Source organism: Peromyscus leucopus, chromosome 1 (genome assembly GCF_004664715.2).
Source record: "Peromyscus leucopus breed LL Stock chromosome 1, UCI_PerLeu_2.1, whole genome shotgun sequence".
In the NCBI taxonomy this organism is placed as follows: Eukaryota; Metazoa; Chordata; class Mammalia; order Rodentia; family Cricetidae; genus Peromyscus; species Peromyscus leucopus.
The window spans coordinates 174,492,916-174,513,341 of NC_051063.1; the positions used below are offsets into that span (position 1 = coordinate 174,492,916).

At 42.3% G+C, this 20,426-nt stretch overlaps 1 protein-coding gene across 1 annotated transcript in view; it reads left to right on the plus strand.

Annotated features, from left to right (window-relative positions):
- Positions 1-20,426, plus strand: part of LOC114685891 (pregnancy-specific glycoprotein 22-like) — a 577,069-nt gene that overhangs the window by 98,509 nt on the left and 458,134 nt on the right. The gene's annotated exons all lie outside the window — the stretch shown is intronic.

Below are 20,426 nucleotides of genomic sequence, written 5' to 3' on the forward strand. Positions count from 1 at the left end.
AAGATGGTGACCTCCATTCTGAGCAGATGGATTTGTCACTCAGCCTAGAGGTGCAGGTGTGTGTGTATGTGTGTGTGTGTGTGTGTGTGTGTGTGTGTGTGTGTGTCTGTGTGTGTGTCTGTGTGTGTGTGTGTATCCCACTTAATGAGGGGCAGAAATATTACCTCTTCCTTTCCAACAGTGCCCCTGAAGGTGTTATCTCCTCTTCACGGAACTGTCTGCTTGGGAGTGAGTCTACATGGCTGCTCCCTCACTGCTCTCAGTCAGACACTGTTCACATTCATGCACACTGGGGTTTGAGACGATGCCTCCCCTGAACTTAACAGGCCTGGAACTTTCACTTTTTGGGTTTTATCTTCATTTTGCTTTAAGGCAACACTCAACCCCTGAGTTCTACCAGATGCACATGCTGCTCTGTCAAGTACCCCTTGGTTCTGGGAGCAGTCTGACCTTCAAGGCAAGCACAGATATTTAAAAGGCTTGGGTATTAAGCTGGGTATTTTTATGTAAACTTGACATAGTCTACACTCATTTTTCAAGACAAGGCCTCACTTGATAATGCCACCACCAGATTGTCTTCTGGGCAAAACTATACTGCAATTTTAAAGTTCTAATTGATGGAAAAGGATTCATACCAATGTAGGAATGTCTATCACTAGGCTAGGAGTCCTTGGTGATATAAGTGAGCTGACTAAGCAAGCATGAAGAGCAATCAATAGGAATCATTTCTCAATGGTCTTTGAACCAGTTCCTGAATTTTATTCATGACACTCTCAAACTGGGGCTATTAAATACCATGATTTGACATGTATGTTTAAAACCACTGTTCTCTATTAGCTTAAAGAGTATGTAAGAGCATAGCACTAGAAAAAATCTTCCATGCACCACTTTAGCCCAGCCTTGGAAAGATGACAGGATTCCAGCCTCCCTGTTCTAGAGCTTCAAAATCCTGGGCTGACTCTGACATCTTAGGCTGAGTTACTTTCCATCAAGGTCTTCCTTGATGCAGGTGGTGTCAGAAGATGGAAACTCAACTATGGTCATTTGTCTCTACCAGTGTGTTCTGCACTAAGTGCTCAAACCTCCCCATATGGACACTGGGCAGAGGGAAGGGAGGCTAGGGCAGCCATGACAGCCCTGTGTGTCTAAGTCCCAACCAGCACTGAACAATCACAGAGAATCACTTACTATCCACCTGGACTTGTACTTCTGCTTCTTCACTTCTCATGTCTGTTCTCAGAATTCTTAGAGTGTATACCCCACGGGTGTTCTGAGTGACACCATGAAGCAGCAGGGATCCATCACTGTACAAGGTCTCTCTACTACCATATGCAGGCCCCCACACAGTTGATTTCCTATCTAGCATATGTCGGGCAACCACAAGGCTCTTGAACACAGCCATTCGTTTGAACCAGACAAAGCCTACTATATTCTCCGGGGGATTGTGAACAAGGAGAAGAACACTTTTCCTTTCAGGAACAATGGGTGGCACTGATTCAATGCTCAACTGGCCAGAGGTAGCAAGTCGCCCACACTTCCAAAGGAAAGCTAGAAGAGAAGAGAGAGATCCATCTAAATTAGAACTTTGGTATTTGACTAAGATGAGGCCCTGTGTCCTGAGCAGCTGTGTCCATTGTTCAGTCTAGGATTGTGGGTTCAGTGTCTCTCTGTCCTACTTTGTGAGGGTCTGCATATGACCTTTATGTTCTCAGTATCCCCACACTTGTTACTTCCACTGTATGACTCTCTTTAGTTGTCAACATTGCCCTGACTTACCACCATCTGATCCCTGTTCACATTTGCAGTGGATTGGTGTTGGGGTTGATTCCTGCCTGACCTCCTCCCCTATGGACCCTGTGTCTTCACTCTGATTTCATTGTTATTCTATTCCTCTTGGGGTTGCAGCCAATGCCTGAATTCTCCTTCTAACTTTCATTACTTTGAGTCCACACATCGTAAGAACAATGAGTTGTTTTATATTTTTTTAAATATGATGCCTAGAAAAACTCGAATATATATGTGGAGACTGACTGAAAGAATGATGTCCCAGAACCCTGTATGCCCATGGATTTATTTAAGAGACTCATAGGTTTAGGGATACAGTTTTGGCTCATTCTCTTTGTTTTGATTTTTTAAACTTGCTTACTGTAGCTGTAGTTTCACTGGTCCCCCCCCACCCCAGCTCCCAAGGCCCCATGGTCCTGCAGCTGCTCAGACCCAAATGAACACACAGAGGCTTATATTAACTATAAACTGTATGGCCAACTGACTCCAGCTTCTCACTAGCTATGTCTTTCATCTTAAATTAACCCATTTCTATAAATCTATATTTTGTCACATGACTTGTGGCTTACTAGTATCTTTATATCTTGTTTCTCATGGGGTGAGCTGGTAGTGTCTCCTCCATTCTGCCTTTCTCCTTCATAATCTCTAGGTTGAATATCCCACCTATACTTCCTGCCTGGAGACTGGCCAAACAGCATTTTTCAACCAGTCAGAGTAACATATTCACAGCATACAGAGTGACATCACCCATCAGCTTGCCTATTATACTTGTGTGGGAGTAGTGTCCTTAATCTGTACTAAATGTTCAAATCACAACACGGGACACCATGCATGAGGGAGGTAGGCATAGACCACTCTCTTGTATTTGTCCAGTAAAATGAACATCACCAAGCTCACAGAGCTCACAATGAATCACTTACCATGCACATGGAGGTAAATGGATGTTGTTGAAATGATTTTTCTGTGTCTATTAAAAGTTTGTAGGGTATAGGGTCCTGTGTCCTTCTGGGTGACCTTTTGGAGCAGCAGGGATCCATTGCGATACACTGTCTCTCTACCACTGTGCACAGGCCCTGGCCCACGTGAATTGTTGTCCAGTGTATACCATGCAATTCCTTGTGTCATATTTGTTTGCCCTTTGAACCAAGCAAAGGCGATAATATTCTTTGGAAGATCACGCACAATGAAAAGGACGTTTTCTCCTTTAGCCACTTCAGGTGGCAGTGATTCAATGGTCACATGGGCAGTGGTGGACAGGTGCCAGAAGGTTAACAGGGAGGCTATAAGGTAATTGAGAAAAACCGCTTATATTAAATGGCTGTGATCATCATTCAGCTTAGGTGTATGAGTAGGAGTGTGCCCACCCTCCTTTGCAGACATGAGCATCAAGACTTTCATTGTCTCAGAGTGTCTAAGTGTGTGCTAACTCTCTTAAAAATTTTCTGCTCAGATGTTTGCCTAGTTTCCCCCCTCAGAGTCCCATATCCCTCCTCACATAGAGTATATTGTGTGAGGAGCAATGCATCTCTGAACTCCTCTGAAGTCCTCACTTTCTGATTTTTTTCTCTGTTCCCTTTTTGGTTTGAGTCAACCCATGCCTTCAGATTTCAGGTTTACTGACATCAGTGCCAGTAGGTTAAGGAAATTTTGTTTGTTTGTTTTTTGGTTTTGGTTTTGGGTTTACTTTTTTTAAAGACAGGGTTTCTCTGTACAGCCTGAGTTGTCCTGGAAGGTGCTCTGTAGACTAGGCTGGCCTTGAATTCACAGAGATAACCTATATCTGCCACCTACCTGCTGGGATGAAAGGCTTAAGCCTCGATCTCCTGCTCAGAACAAGGAATTTGTAAAGGCAAGATTAGTCTGAAAATTTTGGAAGGTTCAGATTCTGAGAAAGTCTCAGACACAAGTAGATAAAGGAAAAAAGGAAGGAAGTAAGAATGGAAAGAAGAATGGGAGAAAGGAAGAATGTGTCTACATGTATTTTTCATCATAGTTCCTAGGTTTGGAGCTTACAATAATAATTATATTCAGTTGTAGAATACATTTTAGATTTACTTATGTAAATATATGTGAGTATTTGTGAAGGCTGCTGTCTTCTTGTGCACATATGAAGATGTATTCTACAAATCTGTGTAGGACCACATGTGTCTGGGTGTTCATGTGTGGGTACATGCCAGAGAACCTATGTGGAGGGTAGAGTAGTGCCTGCAGATGTCTGTTTTCTTCATCTATTTTGTGGGATCTGAGGATTGGTTTCAGGTTGTCATATCTTCACATACTGAGAAATCTCACTAACCCTCCCCAATTTGATTTCTATTTGGAGGGTCATGCTGCCTTGGATGGGAACAGCTGTCTTCAGCCAATGTAACTTACTGTGAATATGGAGTTTTTGAGGCTTTTCTCTTACCATCATTACCTGCTGTCCTCTGAGAACTTCAAGCTGCTGAGTTTCTGTCCCATACTGTACCTAGTCTTCATAACTAAAAAGAGAAACTTTGAGTCTCCTCTCAAGGTCTTGCTCCCTTTAGGAGACACCAGCTTGCCTCTGAGTTCCCCTCCATCATAGAGTTAGAGAGTAGGAGTACTTACCAGTGAGCAGAAGGCCATGCAATGGGGTACACCCTTTCCAGAGTAGTACAGAGGTCTCCTCCATCAATCTTCTCATTTACTGTCCTCCCTCTGGGGAAAAGAGCCTCAGCTCCAACACAGAACTCAGCCTCTGCCGTTCTTCCTTCTTCTTCTCACACAACAGCACTTCCCAGAATCCAGTGGGCAATGAGAGATGGGGTTTGAGTCCAAGGCACTGCTCAGTCACTTCCACTCTCAGTGCTGTCCTGCATCCCTCTCAACCTCAACCCTTCTTTATGTTTCTCCTCCAAGCAACAAATTGAGCAACAAGGTTGATAAGCATCCCCATGCCCTCAGAGAACAAGAGCTCATACTATGGATGACATCTGCCTCATTCTGGCCTTGAGACTGTCAGCACCAAAGAAGGAACCTCTGTCCTATCTATGTGTCCTTGTGATGTAGACACACTGCTGAACACTGTTTCTACCCTGTGTTCTTAATGCTCTAAGAAGGTGGTATTTACTTAAACCCTGCAGGAGGGTGACAGAAATGTCTCTGAGTGCTGGAAAGGTATCAGCTGAGTGATGACAAGGGATGAAGATCAATCCTTTATCACTAATATCACAAGTCAAATTAATGATCCAGGAGAGAGGCCCAGGAGCAGTTGTATGAGTAGTTTCATGTGCTCAGTGTTGGAGAAGAGGTGACCTGTGGGTTCTTGAAAGGACTGTGGGCTTGATCTTCCTATAGAGGGCTTCAAGGCAACAGTCTAGCATTATATGTTGGGTGTGTACATGTCCTCTATTTTGTTCTTGGGTAACCTTTTCCCTTTCCATGATGTTTCCCTCATGGTAATCTAATCTTACCCTCTAAGAGATGGCAGGAGGAAGGAGACCTTCATGGTACCTCTGCAGAAAGATGTTCTCAGAAAAAGGAAGGAGTTAGTAGGTCAGAGTAGGGTCTAGGGAGGGAGCTCAAGGTTAGTAGGGACAGAGATGGAAAGCAGCCTGCTAGATCAAGGCTCAGCAAAACAATTTTTGGATCATTATGTATGCAAACTGCCATTTCAGTGATCCCCTTGAGAATACTGGGAGAACCTCAATCTCATGTCTAGGGCTATAGCAAGCATGGTCAAGAAACTAAATGTGAACTTCCTTCATATATATAGCATAGGTGAGATGTAGGGCCTATCCTCATCACTGTGCTCTTCAGCACTCCTAATTCCTTCTACTGTAGGATGGGTCTAGACAGGATTCAAAATTTGTCCTGGAAAGTACTGGACTAAAGGGGGAAGTATTGTGAATTCTCAAAAGGAGCCTTGTGTTCAGGAAACTTCAGAGGAAATTCCTATTACATTTATCTTTAGATTAAAAGACAGGACACAGCTTGGAATGTTGGTGAATGACTTTAATTCACCAACACCCAGAAGGCACAGGCATCTGGATCTGTTAGATCTGTGCCTGGTCTATATAGCAAGTTCCAGGACAGTTGGGATTATACAGAGAAATCCTGTCTGATTTAACAAAAAAAAAGGAGATGAAACTAATGCAGAGGACTGCACATGCACTTTCTGGCCAATTACTGCTGTGTAATCTTATCCTGTCTTTGACAAGTTAGTGCTGAGAGGATTTGCTCTTGAGTACAAATCACATTGATTTAAATAGATGTGTCTTCCCTATACACTTTTCTGTTTCTTCCTCTTGCTGTGATAAAAAAACACCCTGAAAAAAAGAGCAGTTTAGGGCAGAGAGTAGAGTCCATTTTCCTACTGGGGCTGTGTTATATTGTATCTCTGAAGGAAGTAAAAGTAGGAAAACTTAAAGTCTTCTGACTCATTCATAGGCTCACACTCTAGCACATGCTTACCTAATTTACTATACAACCAGGGACTATCTGCATAGGAATGATGCTGCCCATAGTCTTCTGGGCTCTACTTCATTGGTTAAGTCAATCACTCACAGAAATGTGCAGCCTGACTTGACTTGGTTGATTGAGACTCTGTTTTCTTTGTTGTTGTCAGTATTTATTTATTTTTGCATCCTGACCACAGTTTCTCTTTTCTCCTCTGCTCCCAGTCCCTCTTCCCACTTCCCCCTTTCCCATGATCCATCTGTCTGTCTGTTTTTATGCCATTACAATACTTTTTTTTTTACTTTGACTCTGTAGCAAGGCTTGAAGTCAGGAATGGTGATACCTTCAGAAATTCCTTTATTATACAGGATTTTTTTAAAAAAATATTTGTCCTTTTGTTTTTCCATAAGAATTTGAGTATTGTTCTTTGAAAGTTTGTAAAGAATTATGTTAGAATTTTGATGGGAATTGCATTGAATCTGTAGATTACTTTTGGTAAGATGGACATTTTCACTATGCCAATCCTACTGATCCATGAGCACAGGAGCTCTTTCCATCTTCTGATATATTCTCCAAATTCTTTCTTCAAAGTCTTGAAGTTCTTTTCATAAAAGTCTTTCACTTTCTTGGTGTCTTAATTGGGGTTTCTCTATTGTGAAGAGAAATCATAACCATGAGCTCTCATATAAGATAATGTATTTAATTGGGGTGGTTCACTTATAGTTTGAGGTTCAGTTCTTTATCATCATTTTGGAGAACATGGCAGTTAGCAGACAGATGTGGGACTTGACACCTCACTGAGTATCTTACATCTTCCAGACAACAGTTAATTGTCTATTTGTCATGAAAGCAAAGCTAGAGCAGAAGAGACCTCAAAGCCTTCCCCCAGAGTGACACACTTTCTTCAGCAAGACACCTCCTTACACTGCCACTCCCTTTGTGGGCCATTTTATTTCAAACCACCACACATGTTAAGAGTTAAAATAGTATGTTTTCTATTATTTGTGCATACTGTGAAGGGTGTTGTATGCCTGATTTTTTCTCATCCATAATATTATTTGTAAATAACAGGGCTACTGAACTTTTACTTAACTTTGTCACCAGCCACTTCACTTAATTTTATCAGCTCTAGGGTTTCCCTGGTAGAATTTTGGGGCACAGTTATATATACAATCATGTCATCTGCAAATAGTGATACTCTGAGTTCTTCCTTTCCTGTTCATATCATTTTGATCTGCTTCAGTTGACTTACTCCTCTAGCTAAAATTTCAAAGTCTCTCTTCAGTAGATAAGGCAAGGGTGGACAGCCTTGACTTGTCCTGATTTTAGTGGTATTGCTTTGATTTTTTTCTACATTTAATTTTATGTTGGCTATTGATTGACTGCATATTTTCTTTATTGTTTTTAGATATGTTCCTGTACCCCTGATATCTTCAAGACATTTATCATGTAGAATTGTTGGATTTGTTTCAAAGTCTTTGATAGAATTGAATGAGATGATCATGTGGATTTTTTTCTTTCACTTTGTTTATATGGTAGGTCACATTAACAGATTTTCATATGTTGAACTATCCTGTTTTCTCTGGGATGAATCCCACTAGAATATGGTGCATGATCTTTTTGATGTGTCCTTGGATACAGTTTGTGAATTTTAATTGATTATTTTTACATCTAGGTTCCTGTTGAGGCTTTATGTGGTTTGAGTATCAGAATGACTGTGGCCTAATAAAAAGAATTTGGAAATGTTCCCTCTGTTTCTACTTTGTGGAACCTTATGAGGAGTATCGAAATTAATTCTTGTTTGAAAGCCTGTAGAATTTTGTGCTAAAACAATTTTCCTTGTTGTCTTTGCTTGGGAACTTTTAATGGTTGTTTTTATTTCCTGGAGATTACAAGTCCATGTAGATTGTTCATCTGATCTTGATTTACCTTTGGTAAGTGGCATCTATTGAAACAAGTCATTTCTTTTATATTGTCTAACTTCATGGAAAACAGGGTTTTTAATTATGACTAAATAATTCTTTAGATTTCTTCAGTCTGTTGTTATGTCTCCCTTTTCATTTCTGATTTTGTTAATTTGGATATTCTCTCTATGCCTTTTAGTTAGTTGGCATAAGGATTTGTTTCTCTTGTTGATTTTCTCAAAGAACCAACACTTGGTTCCATTAATTTGTTTTATTATTCTTGCTGCTTTTATTTTATTGATTTAGCCCACAGTTTGATTATTTTCTGCTGTGCTCTATTCCTCCAGAGTGTATTTTCCTCTTTTTCTTCTAGAGTTTTCCCATAGGCTACTAAGTCACTAGTATGAGAGTTCTCTGATTTCTTTTTTTTACTTTACAGATTTTTTATTAAGAAATATTTTACTTATTTTACATATCAACCAAAGATTCCCTCTCTTCCCTCCTCTCACCTCACCAACCTCCCCCCAACACACTCCCCATTACCTATTACAAGAAGTAAGCCTGCTCCTGGGGAGTCAACAGAGCCTAGTACATTCGGTAGAGGCAGACCCAAGCCCCTCCTCTGCCTCAAGACTGTGCAAGGTGTCACACCACATATAGTGGGCTCCAAAAATCCAGTTCATGCACCAGTGATGCATCCTGATCCTGCTGCCAGGAGGCCCCTTAAGTAAGTCAAGCTACACAACTGTCTTGCTGATTCAGAAAGCCTAGTCTAGGCTCCTGGAGGCTCAGCAACTATTGGTCTAAATCTCATGAGTTCACACTAGTTTGGTTTGGTTGTCTGTGTAGGTTTCCCCATCATGATACTGATTCCCCGTATGAAGGCACTTAGTATTATGATATTTCATCCTAGTACCATTTTCATTGTTTCCCCTAACCTTGGGTATTTATACATTCAGTTTTATTGAATTCTAGAAAATTTTTAATTTCTATCTTTCTCTTGCTTGACTCAATGTTAAATCCGTAGAGAACTGTTCACTATCCATTAGTTTATAGGCTTTCAATTGTTTTTGTCATTGAAATCCAGTTTTAATCCATGGTGGTCTGATAAGATACAGGGAATTATTTCAGTTTTCTTCTATCTATTGAGACTTGCTTGGTGACAACATATACAATAAATTTTGGATAATGTCCTAAGAGGTGTTGAGACAAAGGTACATTCTTTGTGTTGGGATGAAGTGTTCTGTAGATATCTGTTAGGTCCATTTCAGCCATAATGTCTGTTAGTTTCTTTATTTCTCTATTTATTTTCTGTCTGGATGATGTGCCCATTGGTGAGAGTAGGGTGTTTAAGTCTCCAGCCACTAATGTGTGGTGTTTAGTGTGTGATTTAAGCTTTAGTAAATTAGGTACATTGTATTCTGACACTCACGTACATACTTTATAGCCTACCATCTTCAACCTCCATGGAGTTAGAATTGTCCCTTGTAACAGTGGCCTTAGATAGCAGTGCTGTGCATAAAAGAGAGAAGATGGCCTGCTGTGGGACCTCGGACCCTTACAAAGGCCTCTTTCAACAAATATTTGTCTTTCTAAAATCCACCCCCAATCCTTGTCCTCATAGAAACAGGCAGAAGATGAATCACAGGCTCAGAGATTGTGGGTCTCTTGTGCTGTATGGGAGAAACAATCTTTGTTATGTGTGTCCTGAGCTGCAGAACTTGATAATACAGACCTGGGATCTTGAGTCAGATGCTCATTGTCACTTGCGGACCTCACTGACCCACTGGCTGCCTTGTACCACAGAGTGCTGTGGTCCCTCTAGCTGACTGCTGCCCACTGCAGAGCCTGGGGCAGTGCCCTCCAAGGCAGTGATGTCCTACGAATAGCACAGAACAGAACTTCCTATTCAGCTTCCGTGAGAAGCACCCACACACTGTGCTCAGGACTTGTGTGTACAACAATTTCACACAGGACACCAGGAGTGGGCCTGCCTTTCACCGAAATTAACAGACTGGATCATAACATGGGCCAGTTTTCCCAGGTACTTGATGATGACTGACATAGGGACAGATCCCTGATTTCAGAGGATGAGTCAGAGAATGATCTAGGAGAGGTAAGATTTGGATCAAAAGTGAGCTTGAAACAGAACCATTGTCTTGGCCTGCAATGCTCTGTCTTGCATAGTTAAGGGTCATAGCAAGATATTTCCTGATAAGAAGGTTGCTGTTTACTTTCTTCAATCCTTCCTTTTTTCTTCCTTCCTTCTCTCTTTTCTTTCTCTCTTACTTTTTTCTCTTTCTTTATTTCTTGCTTTCTTTCCTTCTTTCTTTTCATGTATATAGCTTTATTTACTGCATGTTAATCTGTGAATCACAAGTATACCCGGTTCCCATAGAAGCCAAAATAGGATACTGGATGGATGCCCTGAAATTTGAATTACAGGTTGGTTTTGACAACATATATGTGCTGAAAACAGAGCTTGGGTACTTTATATGAGCAATCAAAGTTCATAACCATTGAGCCATTTCTCTAGAACTCCAGGGTGGATGTTTTCAGAGGCAGATCTGACTGGTAGAGGGTAGAGAGCAAGAACTTGCTGGAACTGTGGCTGGAAGTGCCAGATGTGTTTGGCAGATATGGACCACAAATTTAGGACTCTAACTTTCTCCATATGAGACCATTGTTATGACACCAAGGATTACAGCTGAAAGAATTACTTCTCTAAAAAGTACAGTGAGGTATGGTAAAGACAGATGTTATGTTGTTTGAAATAAGTATACTACTGACCAGAGAGAGACCTGTGTGAGATGTGTGATCTAAGGGAAAGGTGAAATCAAAGCCATCTCTTTTCCTTTCTGGTGTAATGACAGTGGCATGACAGAGAATCATTGATTTTCTGTTTAGTAGGTGGGCTTCGAAGTCCTGAAATTCTGTAAGAATTCTCAAGAGGCAGGTAGCTTAGATCTAAAGTCATATCGAACTATCCATTCACTTTCACTTCCTTATAAATGAATTTCTAAATGATCTTATTAAATAAAGACAAACCCAGGAACCAGATATTGGGTCGAACGCTGAAAGATCAGAAAGACAGTCCAAGCCACAGCTAACCTCACCTTGCTAACTTCTCACCTGATCTTGTTTCATCAACCTGAAAGCCTCTGAGTCCCGAATGTATCTCAGCTGATCTGCAACTCAAAAGCCTAAAAGCTTAAAAAGCCTCTAGTTTCTGGTCTTCATGCCTTATATACCTTTTTGCTTCCTGCAATCATTTTCTGGGATTAAAGGCATGTGTCTTTCCCAAGTAAAGACATGAAATCTCAATGCTGGGATTAAAGGTGTGTGTCCCCACTCCTGGCTCTGTTTCTAGTGTGGTCTTGAACTCACAGAGATCTAGATGGATCTCTGCCTCTCAAGTGATAGGATTAAAGGTGTGTGCCATCATTTTCTGGCCTCTGTGTCTGTGTAGTGGCTGTACTGTTCTATTACCCCAGTTAAGTTTATTAGGGTGCACAGTATATTGGGGAACACAATATCAGCACACTTTCTGGAGCAGAATCAAACTGCTGATGACCAAGAGTAAAGTCTCTGAAAACAAGTTGATCCCATTGCACAGACACTCCAGGGTAAAGATAGTCGATAAAGGATTGTACATAGACAACATGTCTGTCACCCATGTCCTGTGTGATGCAGATATAAATACTATTGTTTCTGTTCTCAGTTTCCCAGTGATAACACATGTGAATGAATATTACCCTGGTAATAAGATCTCAAATATGAACAAGGCCCCGACACTGGGACAGGACAGCTGTCCAGATCAGCACCATCTGTTACTAATTGCCTAAAGGAGAGAATTTACTAGACTTAATCCCTAAGGACATGCAGTCATCAGGAGGACATATGTCTTCTGTCCCTCACCTTGGGGACACTGATTGCCTTGTGCAGTCTCATAAGCCCATCAGAAGCATGGGCTAATAACCAGGGCACTAGTACAATTGTAACACTTGGGAGAGCAAGCCCTGCACCTCATCAAGGAAGCACAACAGAGCCAACCCTGTTAGTGCAGATGTGGGTGTGCAACCCCTAAAGTAGTGAGCAATGGAGAGCTGTCTCTATCAACCATCTGTCCTCTAAGGGATTGGGCAATGGAGAGTTGCCCTCCTCTCCTCCCTGCCTATCAATGCCTGAGGCAGGTGTGACAACTGGTCCTAAGATCACAAGAGTGGGAGAGCTGTCCCTGCCACCCACCAGATGCAACACTTCAGAGACCAGGCCCTGCACACCACCTGGGGAACAAAAGAGAGCCAACCTGAAGGAGGCCATGGGAATGTACAGCAAAATAATGTTTAACAAGTTTACCTACCAGATGCATGATTCTCTGTTGGGGGGGGGGCGACTTGGCAAAGCCATGGAGTTATTGATGGTGGATGACTGTTTTTATCCTGTACATAGCCAGTTGTCACTGGTATGCCTCCATAACATGAACAGCTGTGGGATCTTCCACAGCCATTTGGTTGTGTGTTTTACAGTTTTGGGGCACACATTTAGCTGTGTATGGTCAAGAAGATGATTTCTGTTTAACCTGTATAATTCTGATGAACAGAAATAATACCAGAATATTCTTCTTTACATACACAGGAAAGTAATAGTATTCTCATTCTCAAAAGAGCTAATTTTACACTTCAGGTTGAATTCAAAACTGACTGACCTGCCCCTGCACAAAACACACAAAAACTAATTCTCAGCTGTTGTTTATTGCTAAATCAAGGCCAGTCTTTTTACATTGACTTGTAAGACTCTGCAGGAGTTCTCTTTCTGCGTGTACCCTGACTTCTCAATGTTCAGCCAATTGTTTACTGTGTGGGATCCTTCATCAACTTAGAGCTATGTACATAGGTAAATATGACATGACTAGTCTAAGAGAAATTGTGTGACTTATAATGTGTTATGAATATGGATAGGGTCCTAAATGCAACTTACACTTATCCAGAGTTTGGCTGTGGCCAGCAGTGGTGTGGTGTGGAGAAAGAAAGCTGTGTAGAGCTATGTGAAAGCTGCTGCAGAATGTGAGTGGTGTGTGTGTGTGTGTGTGTGTGTGTGTGTGTGTGTGTGCGCGCGCGCACACACACATGCACATACTGAGTGAGAGATGAAGAAGCATTAGAGAAGTGTGAGGGAGTGAGTGGGTGAAAGAGTGAGTGAGTAAAGAGTGAGTGAATAATGTAGAAGAAGTATGTATGTGTGAATGAGCGAGAGAGAGAGAGAGAGAGAGAGAACAGTGTAAAAGAGCTGCTGCTACATAGGGGAGCTGTGCCTAGGAATTGTGTAAAGTGTCAGAGAGCTATGCAAATGAGGTATTTAGCTGTGGGTTTCTGGGATTTGTGACTGTGTGGAGGCAAGGAAGATGAAGCTGTATAGAAAAGTGATGTAGAAGAGAAATGTATATGAATGAAAAGTGTATAGACATGTGAAAAGATTTATGTAAATAATGTAGCTGTGTGAAGATACAGAGATGGTCAAAAGATTATTTAAGTTGAAGGAAAAGAGAAAGTTACTATCAGGAAAGCATGTGCTTGTTCCTTTTTTTCTTAGGTTACCAGCAGAAAACAAGTGTGTTGCCTTATTTTCCCCTCAGATAGCAAAGTCCATGTGAAAAGATGTATGTATGTAAAGATATGTAGCTGTATGAAGCAGTGTAGAGATATGCAGCTGTGTGTATTCAGAAAATCAGAGACCATTTTTAAGATGAAGTAAAAGAGAAAGTTACCATCAGAAAGCATGTGAGTTTCTTTATTTTAAAAGGAAGATAGATAGAAATTTATTTCTAAATACCCTCAGATAAAAGAGTTTTCTTAATCCCTGGCTACTCTGAGGCATTCTTTTTAGTTGCCCTAGATCTGATCATGGGAGGTGGCATCCCATGGTCTGCATTACACACCCTGTTGGGTGAGGCCTGTTTGAGCCTGACAAGAATTTGGAAGTGTGGCAGAGAGCTGCCCCCACTCATTTTCTGTAATGAGGTGATATAGGAGGGTGATAGATGCCCCCTTACCATTCACACCTCACTGTGTGAAACAGATGAGAGAGGTGACCCACCTCATTTCCAGCTGTAGAACCCAGGAAACAGGCCTTGCCTCTCACTGATGAAGTAAGTACAGCAGTGCTGACCAGTGGCTAGAGTTGAAACTTACACAGACCTGATGTTATGAGCAAAGGAGATATGTCCCCATCACTCATCTAACATGTGGTAGCTTGGGTGTAGGAGAGATACCTTCCTTCATCCTCCCATCCATCAACTACTGAGACAGGTGGAGGAGATGGCTCTGGGGTCTTCAGAGTGATCAGGATGGCTGTATCTACCCACTACCAGATGCAGAATATAAAAGAGTGGCCCCTCTAACTCACCTGGGAAACACAATAGACCTGGCCCTAATGGTATAGATGTGGGAGACAATAGACCCTGAGGGTGTGAAAGCAGGAGAATCAGCCCAACTCTCCATTATAAGTGCAAGAGGTGAATTGCCTGGAACAATGATGGAAAGCTCAGTCTGGTGGTAAGGATATGGGAGATCTGGCTGGCAGACCAACCCTAGAGCTGCCCAGGTCCAGAACTGGGGTTATGACTTGGCCTGTCCCAACATTCACCCCATTTACAATCTACTGGAGCATATAAAGGGACCTGACCACAGACCAAAATCTGTAGGATATCCACAACACAGATCAACAGCAGAGTATCCAAGGAGAATCCTAGTGAGGGACCAGCATCAATAGTATAGCAGAAATCAAAGGCCTCAAACTAGTCCCGTGATTATTTGCAATCATGAATTGAAAGTAAAGGTATATGGACAAAGGGGATTATTGAATGACTCCTTATGTCATGCTACATCTTCCATGATGATCTTTTTATTTTTCCCTTTTTAAAATTCTTTCTCTTAATTTTTTTTTTATTTTGAGAAGAGTTTTTGATGTGGAGCATGGATGGGAAGAAACAGGAAAACCAATGTGACCAAAAAACACAACATAAAAGATGTAGAGAATAAATAAAAAGAAAGAAACAAAATTAAAGTACAAAAAATTAGAAATGCCACCATTCTGCTTTAGGATGAGATGAGAGGGGTCACTCATTCATCATGGCCAGCCTGACTGGGATATTGGTATTTGAGCTGACTGGGTTGGATACCTCACCAGCATCCTCCTTCCTGACAGGATCAAAGCTGAGAGAGCATATTTGCAGAGAGAGTGTCAATCTTTCTGAGCTTCAGGCTCTGGTTATTGAAGATCCACCAGGTGGGGATTCCAAAGTCAGCTGAGAGGCAGGTGAGGACAACAGAGATTTGTACTGTAACTGTGACATCTGTAACTTGAACAAATGGCTGTGTCACAGACTCTGCAAAGAAGGAAAGGAGGAAATATGTGACAATAGTCCTTCAGGTATCTCCACCACCCACTCTGTAGTTAACAGACACTTACAAAAGCTTTGAGGGTGGAGACATCAGGGTTGTGACAGCAGAGAGATTACTTGTGGTTCAGATCTGACACCCATGGCCTGTGTGACCCTGACTTAGCCACTCTTTCCTGGGTCTCTATTTCCCTTCACTAGTTCAAACATTGTGTGATCACCATTGTGTCCCTGAGTTAAGCTTAGATATGAACAATGGACTGCTGTTGGAATGTGGGAGCTGCTCAAGTCAGCTGCATCTGTTACTATGCACCTGCAGAGGAATGTTCTCTAGGTAGGACCTCAGAGGAAAAGCATGGAGTAACTTTCTACTTTGTTTCCTCCCTTGGAGACCCTGAACTTCCTGTGAACTCTCTAGCTCATCACAAAAGTTCGCTTATGTCCACTGAGCATATGTCCCCAGCATATTTTTGTTTGAGGTTTATACACTCTATATCGTTTAGCTTCTGTTAAAAATGGTTAACCTGGATGGGCTTTGATGGTATACACCTTTAATCCCAGCATTTGGGAGGCAGAGGCAGGGGATATCTGTGAGTTCGAAGTGAGCCTGGTCTACAGAGTGAGTTCCAGGACATGCTTCAAAGCTATAGAGAAATCCTGTCTCCAAAAACCAAAAATAAAAACAAAACTATGGTTATCCCACCCCATCCTCCCACCCATTGCAGCCTCAGTTGCAGGCCAGCAGGGAAGAATTGTGCAAGCAGGCCTGACCACCACCACCCTGTAATCTACAAGCCCCACTCTGTTTCCCAAACCCACCCACCTCCCTGAGACCCCAGCAGCTCCCCGAGAAACAAACAATGGGAGTGCCAACTGGACCAAGAGTGGGTTCCCGAGACACAGACACTGTTTGCATCAATTGGTGAAAGAGATGTGTAGTTGCCAGTGCAAGAATACATTCAACAACAACATAAAGACCAGTATGGCACCAATAGAACCTACTGGTTCTACTACAGCAAGACATGAATACCTCAATGCAGAAGAAGCAGAAGAAAATGACCTTGAAAAATGATTCTATTAAGATGAAAAAGTATGTTTAAAAGGAAATGAAAATTTTCTTTAAAGAAATCAAGGAAAAGACAAAAAAATGAAAGAAACCAATAAATCCCTTAATGAAAGTCAAGAAAACCAAGAAAAAAAAAACAACCAAACAAGTGAAGGAAACAGTTAATGACTTGAAAATTAAAATAGAGGCAATAAAGAAGACACAAACCGAGGGAATGCTGGAAATGAAAAATTTGGGTAAAGGAAAAGGAACACAGACACAAGATAACCAACAGAATGCAAGAGATGGATGAGAGAATCTAAGGTGTTGAAGATGCAATGGTGGAAATAGATTCCCAAACTCAGAACAGCAAACATTGTATGTACTTACTCATAAGTGGATACTAGATATAAAGCAAAGATAATCAGACTACAAACCACAGCTCTAGAGAAGCTAGGAAACAAGGAGGATCCTAAGACAGATGCACGTGTCACCTTGGCTGGGGAAACAGAGGGTACCTCCATGAGTAAACTGAGGATGAGGGGGACAATAGAGGGGAGGTAGTGGGGGATGAGAACTTGAGGGAGCAGGATGGTCAAGCTGGGCAAAGACAGAGTGGGAGAGCACTGAAAGAGATATCTTGATAGAGGTTGATATTATGGGGTAAGGGAGAAACCTGGTGCTAGGGAAATTCCCAGTAATCCACAAGGATGAACCCATCTTAATCTACTAGCAGTAGTTGAGAGGGTGCCTATGGTGACATTTTATTTGTACTGAAATGTGATTTTATTTGTATATTAATAAATGAAGTTGCCTGGGGGTCAGAGCTAATAGCAAGCCATAGCAGAAGGTAGGCAGTGGTGGCACATGCCTTTAAGCCCAGCACTTGGGAGGCAGAGCTAGGCAGATCTTTGTGTGTTCAATGATACAGCCAGCATGGAGACACACACCTTTAATCTCAATACCAACCACAGAAGACCTGGAGATCTGTACAGATAGGCAGTGACAAGGAGGTCATGTGGTTTAGTGGGTAGCCATTCCAGCTTTGGTCTGGAAATTCCAACCCCCATTGAGGCTTTGATAACTATCATGCCTACAAGGTGGGGCCAAGAGAGGGCCCTGAAGACCAGAGATCTGGATGTGCCACCTTCTCTTGTTTCCTGGACTCTGGTTGCTAGAGGTAGACCAAGGAGAGTTCTCCAGAGAACACTGCCGGACTGCGCTGTGTCTTTCCCAGAACCCACAACCTATCTATCCCTTCACTTGTAAGTTACCCACTAAAAAAATCTCCTGTTTACCTAAGTGGAGTGGCCTCAATAATTTCACCAATATCTGGTGCTCAACATGGGGCAAATTCCCAAGGACTGGGTGGTTCCCACCCTTAGCCTCCTCCCCGGCTGGCGGGTACCTAAACCTGCCTGCAAAGTTCCATATTACCAGGGAACGCCTACACAGTTCCATTCCTGGAAAAGGGAGCAGCTAGTCCAGTCTCAGTTCCCTAGCTTAGCCCCCAGATGAGCAAAAAACCGCTGTGAGTGAGGCATTCCCCTGCTCCCTGAGTGCTGGCTCTGGCTCTCCGCCATCTGGACTCCTGCCTTCAGTTGTGGCCAGCCAAGGTCGCCAGCAGGCCCTGTAATGTGGTTGGGTTTAACAACCAATGAGAAGGTAGAACAGAAAGTCAATAAAAGGACAGACACACAGGAAGTAGGCCTCTTGCTGAGGGGAAGGACAGCAGCGGCAGTAAGTGTAAGAAAAGGTTTTTAGCTCTTAGCTATTGATCTGGCCTCTTGGGCTTTTAATTCTGAATTTGGCTCTGTGTTTCTTATTTAATAAGACTGTTCATCTACAGGTGCCTGAACTGGCCTACTCTGGTGATCAATTGGCTGAATACCCTAACTGTCATCATAGAGCCCTCATCCAGTGACTGATGGAAGCAGATGCAGAGATCCATAGCCAGGTGCCAGGCCAAGATCCCGGAGTCCAGTTAATGAAAGAGAGGAGGGATTCTATAAGCAAGGGACATCGTGATCATGATGGGAAAATGTACAGAGAAGTCCAGCAAAACTAGAGGAGTTGCATGAACTGTGGACCAATAGATGAGGAGCCACCATGGTACTAGACTAGGCCCTCTAGATAAGTAAGACAGTTGTTTAGGGGGTCCCCAGGCAGTGGGGTTGGACCCATCCCTGGTGCATGAGCTGGCTTTTTTGAGCCTATTGCCTATGGTGGGACATTTTGCACAGTCTTGGTTCAGGGAGGAGTGGCCTGGACCTGTCTCAACTGAATGAACCAGGTTCTGCTGACACCCCATAGGAGACCTTGCCTTGGATGATGTGGGATTGGGGGGTGGGTTTCAGGAGAAGATTGGGAGGCAGTAGAGGTGAGGAGAGGAAATATGTAGTTGGTACCTAAAATCAATAGAAAATTTCATAATACAATAAGACTCCATACTTCCCTTTCTAGACTCTCTTTGAGTCCCAAGGTTGTTCTTAGGGCTGCATTTATGGTGAATCCAGACCATCTGGGCTTTTTCTTTTTTCTCTTCTTTTGAGGCAGGGTTTCTCTGTAAGGCTTTGGAGCTTGTCCTGGAACTTGCTCTGTAGACCACGCTGGCCTCAAACTCACAAAGATCTGCCTGCATCTGCCTCCCAAGTGCTGGGATTAAAGGCCACCACTGCCCGGCTTCTGAACTTTTTCTGATCTTTGGCTGAGTTACCCCATCACACTTCTGCTCTCAGCAGGGTCAATTCAGATAAAAGATTTCAGTTCACAACACCTAGAGGGTTGCTCATCATAGCATTTAACTCCAGTTCTAAGGAACCAATAACTCTGCATCCATTGCATGCAGGGGGTACACAGACACAAATGCAGGCAAAATACTCACCAAATTCAACTGATCTTTTAAACTTTTTTAAAAAATAAATCAAAACTATGGCCAGGGAGAAAAGACAGGAATATTGGTCCTTGTGTATTTCATGGAACACTGGGCCTATATCCTAAGCAGATGTGTTCATCTTTTAGCTTCAGTGTGAGTGTCTGGGTGGTTCTACAGAATTTGGTGGAGAGAAACAATGTGACATGGCGTCTTTTCAGTTAGTGCTCCTGAACAAGTCATTCAACCTGTGTGGAATTGTGTTCTCAGCTTTATGAATGGTCAAGCCAAGTGCTTTCAGATCTGCTCATAACTAAGAGCATCTCTGGGTGGGGGATGCCTTCCCTGTTTGCTACCTCTAGAATCCCTGGGCAATCTCTTTCTTATTTTATTTTTATAATATTTATTTTATTTTCTATTTGTGTATGGTTCTGTACAAACTATGTGCAGGAGTCTACTGGCACCAGAGGACTTTGTGAAATCTCTTGTAGCTGGAGTTACAGAAAGTACCTCAGACATCTCTTTGGCCCACCTTGGTTGGATTTTTCATTTGGAGAATTTCCCTATAATAATTGTAAACTTCAGTCTTCAAAATATAATGGTCAATAGTGATGAACTTTGAGTAGGGAATACTCTGGCTTTTCCCCACTCCTTTTAACATTTCCTGCTCACCAAGAGACTCCTGCTGCTGAACTGTTGTTCTCTGTGTCCTGTCTAGGTACTCTGCAAGCACAAACTCTGAGTCCAGCTCCAACTCTTATCTTAGGAATTTACAGCTATTCTCCGAGTTCCCCTTTTCTTATCCACTGTCAATGAATAGTCACCTCATCTTTGTGTTAGAACACAGGTCTGCAGCTTTAGGCAAGATATCCACAGCACAGATTAGGGTTTTATTGCTTTTAATAGACACCAAGGCCATGGCCTCATCAGGCAGCAGAAAGTATCTGTGTGCCACAGCTTGACCATATGAGACTTCAAAGCCCACCTCCACAGTGACAAACT